Raw genomic sequence first — 13,356 nt, forward strand, 5'->3', positions numbered from 1 at the left:
GTCGTCAGGATGGGTCAGTGCCTGGGTTGGGGCAGCTGAACCATTACTAAATGCTGAAGCAAAGAATTAAGTGAATAAAGCTAGAAGCAGGCTCTTCTGGCTCCCACCAAGTCTATGGCTGAGGAAAAAGTGGGAGAGTCTGCGTGATTTCTTCTGTGTAAAATATTCTGTGTAAAATATTTATATTTTATTATTTTTTTTCATTTTACATTTTGTTCTCTTTCTTGTTAGCCTGTGCTGCCTGAGGGGTTGTGCCCCCACGGTCAGGACCCAGTGCAGTGCTAGGAATGGCCCAAGGGAACCAAGGGAGACTTGCACATTAAAAATAAATCCCTTGCTATGACAAAGGAGTCGAGTGGTTTCCAGAAGACGTAAGGTGAACACTGGTGCCATGTTAGAGAAGGTGAGCCAATTTTTTTCCAGTCTTGGTGAGAAGAGAGTCTGGAGAATATGTGGGTACGCTATAAAAAAATCTTGCCCCTGCTGACCAGAAGAGGGAGAAGATCTTGGTTCTGTACCGTGTAGCTTTCAGGTAGCGCCGTGGTGACAACCATGCAGGAACCTCAGCAGACAAATGACCCAGTTTGCAACATGGGCCTTGGGGGAGACTTCCTGGCCAGATTCCCAGAGGAAGGTTGTTGGTATGGAAAGTGCAGGCTGGAGCTTGCCCTTCATACATACCTGCATGCAACGGCGTAATAAGATTAGGCAGGTCACTGCATAGCTGAGAGCTGTTCCCACCCAGGCATACATGTACTTAGGGTGGCTGTAGGTACACCATCAGCCATCAGCTGGTGACAGGGGCTGCTCTGATGCCATTGCAGTGTGCCTGCACGGCACTCGATATCATCTGGTGGATGCATGCTGCACAGTAAGTTGTCCACCTGGATTTGATGGCCGTCACATCCCCAAGTCTGTAGCAATGTTCACCTAAGCTTCTGAGGCAGATGAAGAAAACTGAAAAATATCCATAAGTACATTATTGTCAGGGTGAACAAATTCCAGGTATCAGGCCTTTGAGATGAGTCTGTATTTGCAGGAGTAACGTCATAGATGACTCCAATTTTAGACAGATGTTCCTTAAAACTTCAAACTAAGATTCAGTTGGTATGCCTGCCCTCCCAGTCATTTCCACAGTATACAGAGCTTTTGTCCTTTTTTCTCCCTTGCTTTGCTTGCCATTAACAAAATTCAGTTTTCCTTGCTCTATTCTTCCCACTAGAAGAAGCATTTATTCATGCTAGGCTTCAGTAGTCCTTAAAGAACCTTTATCCCATATCTGCCAAGACAGCATCATCTTCGTTTCTGGCTCAATAATCCTAGCTGTGACATGAATACTCTTCTCTAGTTCCTCTTCCTTCACATCATTCTTAAATGAAGAGACCAAAGCAGAATTACTGCCTGAAAAGGCTGAATCATAGCCCTACTAGGCATCCTTTCTGGGATTGCCTCACCATCCTGCTTTATCCTTAGACAACTTCTTCCTAAAATTGTCATCTTCTAATTAATCTCTTCTGATGTCTGCTGCCATCCAGCTGATAGTTGCCTTTTCCGAGCATTTGACACTCCTACCTTCTCCATCCATCCATGACTCAGACAAAGTTTAAAAAAAAAAAATGGAGAATTTAAAGAGTTTCTTTTTTTTCCCCATTTCCTTCTTTTGAAAAGCTAATGTGAGCAAGGGCCAAGTGAAGAGCTAATGCAGCTGTCTTGAAAAAGCATCAAGAGGGTGCTCATGTTGCACTCTCCCTCTTTGGCAGGCACTGGCTGTATTTAGACATCGACATTATGCAAATCCGAGTAGGTGCATTTCAAGGTCATAGTGCATGTAAACTCGGGTTAGACTGGTAGCTGCCGCGATCAAACACAGACTCGGAGTATCTAAAGCGATCCAAAGGATTTCATCCCAAATCTGGGGCTGGTTCTAATGAAAGACACATAAACATAAACAGCAGAGCTTACAAAATCACCCGCTCACCTGTGATTTATGTCCTCCTCCCTCTTGCACCACAACTCTCTCAGGTTTCCTCCACCTCATAAATACCCCCTGCCTTCCGTTTCATCCCTGACTACTGCGTGCTTCCCTGCTGGCCAAGACATGCATGTTCACTGGGCCATACGTATGTGATCAGGCACCTGGCAGATGTGATGAGCAGCTAAGTGCTGAGTTCACACGGCATCAGCTCCACCTGGCCTCCCGTGCAGCTGCATGGGGTCTCTTCACCCCACCGTGCATGACTTTACCACCAGTGCAGCCCCTGCTTGCTGAGGATCTCGCGCTGCCCACGTGTGCAGCAGATGTTCAGCCGTACCAGAGCAGAGCTTTGTGAATCCAGCACATGGAAAAAGTCAGAGAACATCGGCAACAGCGAAATGGAGACGTCGCCCAGAGGGGTATCAGCCGTTCGTGCAAGTGTTAGTAGAATAAAGATGTTCTGTGTTAACACTTGAGGAAAGAACTACAAGAATCATTTGAAGTCTGCAAAGCCTCCCTTAGCCTAAGAGATTTGGGTTCCATTTATTTAGTTTATACATGAGATTTTGGGGAGATTTACTTATAGTCTCTCTGTATCTACAAAAGAAGAAACTTTTTTTTTCCTCAAAAGACTCTTTAATTTAGTTGGAATAAGAATATCTGAAGTGAGGCAAACAACCAAAAAAGGCAGCACATTTGTATCAGTATAATTACTTGTGCTACATCTGCCCTACAGGCTTGATGAATTTGCTGCTATTTGAAGTCTTAAAATTGAGACTGGATGTCTTGGTAAAGTCCTGCTCGACTTGTGGGAGAGTGAAGGACTGGTAGAAATCCCTGAAGGCGGGTGCACCGTTCCCTGCTCCACAGGACATCCAGGAGGACGTCAGCAGGATCTCCCTTGGCATTTTGAGCTGTGCAGTTACGAAACAGCAGAATGTGGTGGCTAGGAGCTGAAGCTAGATAAAATCAGCCTGGACAGATGTAATTTCCTAGAGATATGGATTTATAGTACTCAAATGACATACCTGCAGAGGCAAACATTGGCTTCTGACAACTTCTGAAATACAGATTTAATCCAGTGTCTGGGAAGATTGTTTTGCATGGGTGTACCCAGGACCGAGCTGCATACTTTGCCTTCTGGCCATCCTTTTCTGTGACCTATGGGAAGCCCTGTCTTCACTCTCTCTGACCCATTTGTTGACTCTGAGGAGCAGGATAGCAAGCCAGTAGTACCCTTGGCAGCTTTTTGTTGATGTTAGTTGCTTCATTCAGTCGTGTGTAGGGTTCACTGCAATTTTTTCTCTTCCCAGTGCATGCTCAGCCAGCTCTGTTTCTGTGTCCTAAGGGAGAAGGCTTCGTGGAATCTGAGGTGAGCAACCTCCAGCATAACAAAATCCCCCAGAAGAGCCCTTCAGAAAGCATTGCAACACCACAGGATGCTGTGAGTTCACCCATGTGCAGCAGGAGGACTCACAGAGGGGGGAGAAGCACTGATTTGATTTTGTAAATAAAATCACATGCTTTCTATCAGTGGCTGAAAAGACGCTCCCTTTCACAACTCCAGGAATTTTGCTATCTACATTTTTTTTTCTTTAAACTGAAAAAAAAAGTTTGAACAGTAAATATTTATCCAAGATGTGTGGTTGTTAATATGATCCAGTCTTCAGTCATTTTGAATGGTGTCATGATGACAGATGTTAATTCAGAAAGGAATAGATTGGACAATTTATGCCCGAAACACATGTGTTCCTTGGCGGCCTACATGGATTACTTGCATAGTTAGTGCTGTCTGAGCAATTTGTAATGTTGTCTCTGCCTCGAAGCACCGAGGGCTCCAGGACAGGGGGTTGATCTATATCTCCAGTTAGCTATAATAAACACCGAGGTAACTAAACTCCCTGACTGCTTTTATCTTCCCAAATTTATCTCTCCCCCTGTGCTACAGCTGCGCACGGTGCTTCTGGTTCTTCTTTAGAAGAAAGCAGTTTCTTCCAGCAGCAGAGGAAGATGTGCACAGGGTGCAAATCCCTCACCTCCTCCCCTGGAGCTCATCTCTAGATTCAGCTTCTCTCCTGCCACAGCACACGGTTATTTAATGCAAACGCTCAACAACTGGATTGAAAACAAACCACTCCACTGTAGGTACTAAGCAAGAAGGAGACTCTGGGAAAATCTTGCTTTTTTTTTTTTTTTTTTTTGGCAGTATTTAGATTCTTACAGTTGTGAGTTTATGGAATATGTCAAACGGTGTTTCCTTTCTTATTAGGACCAGGTTTGTGGAAGCATTAATATCTTCTTTATATCCTTTTCTTTAAATAGGAAGCATACATCTGGAGGAAAATGGCCAAGCTGATGGGTGCACGAGGCTTTTGCTAGGTCAACTCAGGAGGTTTTCTCTGCTGGTTGATTGGTTGTGTTCTGGCCATTTTCAGTGAAATTAATTTTGCCCACTACTGACAAGTATGGCAAATAGTGGGTCTGGCTCAGGCAATCAGTGCTTTGTTTGGAAAAACTCTCCAATGTAAATGTTCTGTTTAGATGACAGTTTATTTAAATTATCGTCTTTTAAGAATATTAAATAATGTTACAAGAAACTCATCTTTTGTAAAACACCTATTATTAATGCAAGTCAAGACAATAAAGCAGGGCAGGAGCTTCCTGGCATCTTCCCAGACTCTTGTTATTTTGACCTTTCTGCTTTCCCCTTCTAAAGGATGCTGGATAATTTGTATATGTTCTATACGAACACTCAGTGAACATAGAAATTATTTGGCTTCTCATTTCAGCAGAGATGCCAAAATAGGAGAAGACAGCTTTTTTGTGTACTCTTGCTGTAAAAACAATGTGAAAATTTCCCTGGAGACTCTCTTTAAGATAACTTCAGAAAGTGATGAGGGTTTCTAGGCCATAATTTCTACTGTGGTGATTCTTTTAGCTTTTTTTGTTGTAATGTGCCAAGAGTTTAGTCTAAATATGTGTTGTTTAATGAGATGAGATCTTGTTTGTATTCAAACTCACGAACTAGTTCTGCTCCCTAAAAAGACTTTGCTGATGGCTTGTCCTCAAGCGCCCTGGGATACCCTTGTGTTTGCCACCAAAACCTGCAAAGACAGCGCTCTTTCTTTTTTTTTTTTTTTTTTTTTTTTTGGGTTCTAGCATACTTTTATAAGTAGAACAGGTAGCTAGGTAGCTGTGCTTTTAGTTGGGATCACCTTAGGTTTTCTTTTGTAAGCAACCGGGAAAATGACTCTATCACTTCATTATACTTTCACCTTTGAGCTGATGTTTTCCATGCCACATGTTTGGCTCAGCTGGAAAGTTCAGCTGAAGTAATTTAGCTGTCTCTCAGGTTAAGGCTAGCCAAAAAAATACACTCTCCCACCCCATTTTGATGAGACACTAATTCTTCAGGGCAGTGGCTGGGAATTGGCCAGGCTGTGTCCCATGGCAGCCTGCTGGGGCCCTTGCAAATCCTGTAAAATCCACAGCACTTCGTTCCACGGGGGCTGTTAGATGCTGGCAACTCAGTTCTGAGTGAACTGAGCACGGTCCATCCTACCAGATTTCATGAGCACTGCTTGCCTTGCTCAGGTGCCCTTTCTGTACCCTTAGTTGGAACGTGGCATCTCCAGGATTTAGGAACAAAATGGGATTTTCCTTCCAATTGTTTCTCCACAGTGAGACGGGGGCACAGGGCAACAGAGAGAGCAGGGGGTATCCTCGGGAGCCCCCTTCCCTGCAGCCTGGGCTGGTGCATGGCAAGAGAGCAAAGCAGAGTCTCGGAGACTGAGGGTGGTGAGTCCTGGGATGGCAGGGAACTCCTCCAAGCATGCATTTTTGTCAGGATTGAATAGTTCAGGATCTGGTAAGAGGATGCATTCTCCTTCCCTAATGGCTGATCTCAAATGCAATAGCCTACCAGGGCTTGTAGTTGCACTTAGAGGACTGTGCTCTGAGTTCAATTACTCCACTTGATGGAGGTTTTTTTTCTTGAGTTGATTTTTTTTAATGTATTGAATTACACTGTAAAACTTTTTAAAGAGCTTTATGGTTGTAAAGCAAGCCATCAGAAGCTAAGAAAAGCAAATAATTTAACGTTGTGTTTTCAACATTAATTCAGTTCTCCTGTGCAGATGTTATTCGTAATATGGATATAATAATGTTGTCCTCGCTCTTGGAGTACTGCTGTCTATCTAGTGGAGGGGGACACTGAGACTTAGTCTGATTTCTGTCATGGAAGAAGTTCAGCCTTGGTGTGAGCATCTGCAGAAGCCGTGGAACGTGTTGTGGAGAGGAGAGAGCAGAGGAGAAATAATGGCCTCCTCCATTCAGCCTTTGAATGTCTGTTGTGATGCTGAGCTAGTTAGATCAGAAGTTCCCAAACACAGTTTAAGTCCCATGAGGCAGATGTGCAGGAAAGGTGTGTGTTCAGCAGCAGGAAAAGCTAAATGAAGTTGTACTGTTCTGAAAATGTTCTGAGAATTGAGGATAAGGTATCTGAAATTGAACATCTGAAGGCGGTGGAAACTGGGCATTCATCAGTGTGTTTTCTTCCCTGTAAAATGTTGTGATACATGCCAAATACTGCAGAGATGCTGTAAATATCAAAGTATTGCTTGTAAAGCACTTAGATGTATGGCAATATTAGAAAACCCGTGTGGGAAAATTAGAAAGTCAGTGTTCACAACAGAAATACTGAATTTCTGAAGTTGCAGGGCTGTCCTGCCTCAGCGCTTACTAACATGTGGATTTGGCCTTTCAGCCGTGGTATTCTTTTAATAGATGTTATGTGAGTATGACATTTCATAAACTATGCAATAAAAATAATAGTGAATTAAAGGGACTGGTCCCCTATGGTTATAAAATATCCCCTAAATAGTAATAATATTATAGGGCCTGTTCTTCGTTGGGAGTTTTCTGAAACTCTACTACTTTAGATATTTTTTCATTGAAGGGTTATTATTAATGGACGACAAACCACAACACAAACATAAATTATCTAAATCCATTGCTTTTACTAAAAACTTCCGTCTTTCCTAAGATATTTCAAAACAGGAACATTTCTTCAAGCTTTGGCTCAAAATCCAGCTTACGTTTTGAACAAAAGAGTCTGTAGTACAGTCTATCCATCACCCTATCTGCACATAGCGCAAGCACATCTTCTGATACGCCGTATGTGAGCTATCATGTATGCTTTGACTTGTGAAACGCAGTATTCATCAGATTAATCTTTAGTTTTCTTTGCAGCCAATCTGATACGTTCCAAGTTCCATTTTCTTCAGAGGACACCCTCTTTTGCTACAGAATTTTTTTGTCTTACAACTGTGAATCATGTTTTGCTCTCAGTTACACTGATTGAAATGTAGAAGTACATGAAAAGGACAGGAATTGCGTTGGATTTGCAACATGCATCATCCAAAAATAAATTTGCTCTCCTGACTCATTAGAGCTGGTCTTGGCCTCATGCTTCCTGGTCTTGGGAATGGTCGGACAGCAGATGAGCTGTGCAGGAGGTCTGTGTCTGTAGGTGAGCTGCATCACACCCAAAGTTCAAATGAAGTGCAGCAGGGCTGTTTGTATATACTTTGCTGTTTATTCATAATACGTGCTTGTATGCCAACAGGGCAGAAACTTGCTACTAGCAGCCATGGGAACACTGTAGTGTAGAAGACTGAACTGATACGTAATGCATCAGCGCTGGCTTCCCAGATGGCTTTTGTCACTGCTGCAGTTGCTGCTTTCAGAGCCAATATCTGTGGACGCAGCAGCTCCCTGTTCCGTGTAGCCCACGTGTTGGGCGCAGAGTTTAAAGTCTGCAACTCCCACTTGGAGCTAAGCTTCCCTTCTCTTGTGGTTTTCATGCAGAGATCTCAACCTGGCTATGAAACCTTCAGAAACTAATCTCTAAGCCAATGCAGTGAAGTATTTATTATTAGCTTCAACTTACAAAGAAGCATGGTTAGATTTTTTTAATTTGTTTTAGTTTTTGTTTTATGGTGGGTTCTTGTCTTTAAAAAGTACTATATGTTAAAAGGTGCTTTTGTCTTCATCCTGCTTTGCTGCTGTCTTTGCCACTGAAAACTGCGTAGAAAACTGAAAACTCTCTGGGTAGAAAATCTCTTTGGGTTGCACACTGAGGCACATTGGTAAAAACTAAATTTGAGGGGTTTACAACCTATTGGGAGTCCTCTTGGCCAGTATGTTAGCTGATAGTGCTGTGAGGCTGTTGGGAGATGGGGCATGCTGACTGGGAAATGGCCTGGGAAATTATAACCATTTGATTTTAGACTTTAAATTTAGATTTAGTGGGAGGGTATTCAGAGAGAAGAAACAAATTATAAAGATTAAAACTATCATATTGTTGGATGCTCCAAGAGCTGCATCTCCTTTGGTAGTGGGACAAGATGAGGGAATGAGCACAAGGTGCAGTGTTCCTGCTTCAGGCAGGGCGAGAGGGCCTTTCAGCAGGGCAGGTAAGAGCAGAACAAAATAAAGGTTTGAGTGCTGGCCACTGGAGCTGTGTACAGAGGGTGGTGAGGGGTTCTCCATTGCTTTGAGAAAGTTGGGTAAATATATATCAAGTGTGGGCTAGTGGGTCTGGCAGTTGACCATCAACCTGGATTGCAGGCTCTCAGCACTTCTGTTCTCGTTGCTAAAAATTCCTCGTTGCTTTGATAATTGGTGGAAATGATGAAACTTCATTTATATTACCACTTGTAGAAGAACATTTTATAGGCCTCCATGTCTCCTTGACCTCTGAGAAATGCATAGTTGGCTGATAAGATGGTTATTTTCTAGGAAAAGCACACCTTCCATATTTAATCCAGTTACACCTGAGCAGAAATCTTTCAGAAACCTCTGCGGATGGATTGCTGCAGTACCCTGTGTTTGCGTGGCAGTGAGTGCTTGTGGGTGATGGGTACAGGATAACTGCATTCCAGCCTAGGTGGGGGCAGCGATCTCAGTGAACCAAGTGCTCCGAGGCACTCAGAGGTCTCGTGACTGGCATGTCATTCTCTGGCTTTTGCTTTCCTTCTTGCCCTTCCTCTCCGTTTCTGGTGTTACCAGGGTTTGAAAGAGCAGTAATCTCCATTTGCCATAGGTTCTCTCTCCAGTCTTGTCATCTTTCTTGTTGCTCTGTAGCACAGTATTGCATGCCTGGACCTAATTCAACTTTGTTGGTTCATAGTTGACCTTTAGAGCCTCTCTGTCCCCTTCCCATCAGACTTAAAAGTCTTCCTGAGCAATGCTTCTTGCACTCCTAAACCTAGTAGTACAGAAAAGTACAGAGGTACAGAAGAGGGATCATCTGTGTCATTAGGGTGCCATAACATTACCCCTCATTTTGCATAAATATCAGAAATGCAGTTATTCTGTGAGACAGCCCCTAGCTGTTTGTAACTTCCTTTAAGGTGTACTTCTTGACTAAAGGTCTGAGTTTCCATATTTTATTTTAGAGTACGATGTGATCCACCTTGGTAAATCTGGGAACAGGAGATGGAAAACTGAACCGAGACAAAACCAGCCTGCAACAAACCATCTGTCCCCATTAGCGTTCAGTACTTCTTTGAGTAGGTAGAATGAGGGATTGTAGCTGGGCTGCCCTGCCCCTGGAGCTGTTAGGTGAGGTGTGCCATGTTTTATCCCTTCCTTATAACTTGCCATCTCTGACATTTTACATGCTGCACCTCTCTGAGGTCCCGGAGCTGAGTCTGTTGCGGGGATATTGCTGCTGCTCTCCCTAGATGAGAGCTGTGCAAGAGATTGGCTTGAAAACCCTGGCCCATCTAGATTTTTGCTACTTTTTAGTCTCCTTTAAAACTTTTTGTGGTGTCCTTTTCAATTATACAATTTTGAAAACACTCCAGGATTGCTTAGAAGTGCTGTGGCCCACAGAGACTTGTACTTCAGCCACGCTCTCCTGTCTCCTCTCTCCCCATGTTGCTTGTTTCTTTATGCTTATGCTATAAGCTCCTTTAGGCAGCACTTGGCACCACGCATGTTGATCGGTGACTAAGATTCCAGGTGCTCGGTAATACCAACAGATAATAAGGGTGGGAATTTAACATGGGGATGTTTTTTTCAGCCTAAACCCCGAGGTCTCCGTGTGAGCGCCAGGAGGTGATGAGGTACTGTGGGAACATTGCCCAAGCAGTTTTCAGAATCACTTTCTGACTCATTATCCTAATGGTTATCAGGAAGAGCGATACCGTGTCCTCAGAGACCTGTCTTCAAGCGCTGCAAGGAAGCAGGCTTAGCTGCTGGAGCAGGGGGATGCCCCCAGCTCAAACCACGGCTCTGAGCTGCTGAATCTGGCAGGGAGCTCCTGCCTTCCCTCCGAGCGCCTGCCGCTCCTGCTCTTGCTCCGTCTCTCCTAATAGCCTAAAGAAGGGACAGAGTTCCCCGACGGGAAGCGATTGCTTTGGAAACCTCGCCGAACATCTGTGTCCAATCAGACCGAACATCTCCACGAGGCAGAACAGCGGCCCCGTAGCCGAGCATCAGCGGTAGCGAGGAGCCTTGGCACGGGCTGCGCTTCCGACTGTGCGGCTCCGAAGGGGGTTGCGTCAGGGGAGCAGCCTCCCGGGGCTTGCAGTCGTGGTGGTGCTTTGTTTCGTAGCCTGCCAGTGACAAGCTGCAGAACAAAACCACAAAGCTCGAGATGCAGCTCGAAATTACAGGGTTTGCAGAGCCAAACCACAAGGCTGAGAATTTCAGTAATTATAAGCCAGGAAAACAGTTTTTAGTTCTTTGTGAGTAAGGAAAATCCCAGGGCTTTGCCTACTGTGTAGGTAGAAATATGAGAGCCGTCTGCTGAGACTCCCCATCTCTCACTGGAATTATTTTAGAAATTACAAATGGAAAACATACCAAAATGAAAGATGACCTGAGATGTCCCTCATTAAACTAAGGGGAATTACACAGAAAAGTTTCAGGGAACAGCACTGAGCAAGCAGAAATAAGACCAAAAGGACAGACCAGAACAATTTCAGAACTGTGTGACAGCCAAGGAAAGTAGCCAGGGAAATACTCTGGATAAATAACAATAAAAACAGCCACAACAAAAGGACCAAAGTGGACAGGTGTATGCCATGGATAGCATCCGTGTTGGTGCTGCACTTGCACTGAACCGATGGTGAGGAGCACAGATTTGGCCCTAGAGATTCACACAGCACTGGAAAAATGAGCAACTGTGATATGTGTAATTACATTTTCCCAAATTGCTCAAACAACAACAAAGTCTTGAGACTTTTTATGCTTTGTTATTTTTTCTCTTTAACGTCATATATGTGTAATGTAAAAAATAAAATAAAAAAAAAGTAAAAGCTCCTTAACAACCAGAACTTCTGTAGAATCTTCTGTGGAGTTTGAATCCAAACAAAAGGCAGTTTTGTTTTAAATACCTGGCAGACCTTTGATTTGTTTGCAAAATTTAAGCGATGCCTTATTTAGAGCTGCACGTGAAACCTTAACTCAACTTACAAATTTATTTTAGTTTCAGGATCACACGGTGTTTTTCCAGGAAGTGTCTGCTTGAAACTATGATCAGATGGTTTCATCGAATGAGTAGCTGTTCAAGATTTTTGTTTATCATCTTCGTTTCTGTGAGACCTGGAGCATGCTTAATGCAAGCGGAATCTGAGATATTTTTTTTTATTCCCTGGAACTGGAAGACCTTTGCTTTACATGTGCTCTTAGGAAATTATGAAGGTTTAATATTTATCCATTTTTAAATGAATTTTCACAAGGATACAAAACTCAGCTGACATACCAGATCCCTCAAATCCACTGGTCAAATGGATGTAGTACTTCGTTAACATTTGTAAAGTAGGATATTTTTTTCCAATACTTTTGGTTCAAAAATGGTAGGAACACTCAGTGGTTGAAAATGTGGTGTTGTAATGGAGAGTGTTAGATCACTTTGACTGCAGGCATTCTTGCTAATTCAACTGTGATGAAAGAACACGAGTTATTAGTTAGAATTTTTTTCCATTTAGGGTCCTGAGAGCTCTTTACCGTTGTCAGCGTGTGAACTTTAACTCTCGGGATCCTTGTTTTGGGCAGCAAAAGTGTATTGTGTTTGGGCAGCTTGGAGGTGGGACCAAAACAGGGCATCAGTGTCATTTGGCTGTCTTAGACTATTGGTTTGGATAACGTACATCCTTATTTCTTCAATGAATTGGCTGTATTAATGCTTTTTGTAAGGTAAGAGCCATCTACCGAAGTTTCCTTCTTCAGGATCTGAAATTCAGTATGAAATATGAACATGGCCATTAGATACTAGACATGGGAGTGGTCTGCATGGGAAGGCTCTGTAAGTGTTTGGTGCCACGTGTTGTGAGAGCTCACACAAGCTGTGCTCAGTACAAGCAGTGTGAGAGCAGCAGTTGGCATGGGCTGTGGCATAATTACCATCAGTAATTACAGGGGTGGTCGCTACTGGCCATGGGAGGCTCCTGAGGATTTCGTGGGAGAACATTAACATTTTCAAAAGTGCCTTGAAAGCAACTGTAAAATCACTGTTATGCTGCAAGCAACCCCAAACTGGTGTAAATAATGGCTTGCTGTTTACCTAGCCTGTGGTTTTTGTGTGCAGTTTAATGTCTGTCTGTTGCTCGCCTGGGAGATCGCAGGGAAGATGTGAGAAAGAGGTATTGAACTGGATTACCCTGCCAGAGCTGTCAGCAGATTAACATTCCTGCTATCCTCCCTCCGCCTCGCTCTGCGTTTTTAACACAAAGAGCAGTGAAACATGAGGATGTAATGGGGCTGGAAGTCCACGAACAAGGAGCACCTGGCGGCTCTGGGAGCAGTGCTGTGCCCGTCCCATGGTGGCTGGACCAGGGGGAGCACAGATTTACAGTAATGTGGCAGAGAGACACAAGCCTCCCTCTAGGCAGGGCTATCGAGCAGGGCAACAATTCCAGGCCAACGTTCTCCCACCTCACTTTGCAGGGTGAAGGCTTTAAATAAATATACACTGGGAAAAATAATGTGTTTTTTTTTTTTTACCTTGTGCTATGAACGTGCATGGCCCTTCACAAGACTGTATGGCACCTTTATAAGCTTATGACTGAATTCACCTAAAACCTGACAGAAGGTAATAAATCTAGGATAACGTAGGAAGTATGCAGCTTACACACAGAGCAGAGCTGTGCGGTCATTTTTCGTTCTCTGAATGTTCTTTAAAACATTTGCTATCCAAGAGTGCATCCCCTTGCAGGCAGGTGGGAGAGATCACAGCGTGTGCTGGAATGCTTAAGCCATTAATCAGACCAGCTGAAGTGCCAATAGGAGTGAAAACGTGGCACCAGGGAGGGGGTTATTCGTGCTGAAGCCCAGGCCCCTCTGTTTTCCTTACACTCGTCATCCAGCCT

The 13,356-nt window shown here is 43.7% G+C and overlaps 1 protein-coding gene across 6 annotated transcripts in view; it reads left to right on the forward strand.

Moving 5' to 3' along the window:
• ST3GAL3 (ST3 beta-galactoside alpha-2,3-sialyltransferase 3) overlaps nucleotides 1-13,356 on the forward strand; it is a 171,409-nt gene that overhangs the window by 132,917 nt on the left and 25,136 nt on the right. The window lies entirely within an intron of this gene.

The sequence above is a fragment of the Aythya marila genome (genome assembly GCF_965140915.1).
Source record: "Aythya marila genome assembly, chromosome: 8".
NCBI lineage: Eukaryota > Metazoa > Chordata > Aves > Anseriformes > Anatidae > Aythya > Aythya marila.